Raw genomic sequence first — 1,589 nt, forward strand, 5'->3', positions numbered from 1 at the left:
GGCTGAAAACGGTGTCTCCTACTCCTCCGCCATCTTAACTCCCTCTTGCAAATTGTTCTCTTAATCCTCAGATTGATTTCCTAGGTATTCAAAATGATTTGATGTTGATCTGACTGTGTTTCATGAAATGAATCAAGCCCAGGGTCCCCCATCTAAACTCCCTCCCTGGTGCTATTTTCTAAAATAGGGAACATTGGAAGAAGAACCAGCTATTTGGTTTTATTCTATTTCTTTTGGAGTTGTGGTTGTAACATATAAGGTAGGGAAAGAGGTGAAAATTAACTGGTTGCAGACATGTAGAGTTTGAGTACCCATGAAAAATATGGGTGGAGCTTTTTGCTATTGCCTAACATAGAGTAACAGGGACCATATTTACCTTTATCACTAGTTCTAAGCAATTTGATCATAACCCTTTGTGTAATTTTATTCATGTTTCTTTTTTGTTGAGCTTCTTTGTTTGTGGAAATTATAATTTTCATCAAATTTATAATTTTTTAAATCATTTTTTTCTTTAAATACATATTCTGCTCCCCTTCAGATAAAGAGAAAATCTTAAAAGCGAACAGTAAAACAAAACATTATGTTCAGAGGGAAAATTTTAGAAGGACAGCAGGTTTCTTGTCAGAAATAAGCAAGCAAGAATGTAGTTAGCAACAGCTTTGAAGTACTGGAAAAAACCTGTCAATCTAGAATTCTGTAACCAGAGATGATATATTTAAAAAATATAGGCACAATAAACACTTTTTCAGATCATAGAAGCTGAGAAATTCACCAACAGATATGTACTGCAAGAAATGCAAATGGGAGTGTCAGGCAGAAGGAAAATAATGCCAGATAGAAATATGGATCTATACAAAGGAAGGAAGAGCAACACAAATAAAAACTATATGGGTAAATATAAAATATTTTTTCCCAAATCTCTGTAAATGATAAATGACTACTTAAAGCAAAAATAATGACAGCATATTGTGTGGCTTGAAATATATATATGAGGAAGATGTATGACAACAATAGCACAGAGGTCAGAAGATGAAAATTTACCATTGAAAATTTTTTATACTGCACATGACATGATATGATATTACTTGTAGACAGATTGTGATAAAGATGTATGCTGTAGAACTTAAAGAAAAATTGTAGCTAATAAAGCAAGAAATGTTATAAAAATAGAATAATAAAAATACTCAATTGATAGGAAGGAAGAAAAAGAAGAAAATGTAACAAAAATAGATGAAGCAAATAGAAAAGCAATAGCAACCATATCAATCATCACATTAAATGTAAATAATTCAAACATCCACTTTAAATGGCAGAGATGGCGAAATTGGATTTTTTTAAAGATGCAAAATTACTTACTGAGAGAAACCCACCTTAAATATAAAGCTGTAAATAAGTTAAAAATAAAAGGATGGAAAATGATGCACCGTGCCAACCAACACCAATCAAAAGAAGGTTGGAACAGCTATTTTAACATCAGAAAAGGACATATTAGAGCAAAAAATATTGCTAGCAATAAAGAGGGCCATTTCATAAGGAAGGGGTCAATTCCTTAAGAGTACATAACAATCTAAGTATTTATGTACCTGGTC

This window comes from Ursus maritimus (genome assembly GCF_017311325.1).
Source record: "Ursus maritimus isolate PB19 chromosome X unlocalized genomic scaffold, ASM1731132v1 scaffold_X1, whole genome shotgun sequence".
Taxonomy (NCBI): Eukaryota; Metazoa; Chordata; class Mammalia; order Carnivora; family Ursidae; genus Ursus; species Ursus maritimus.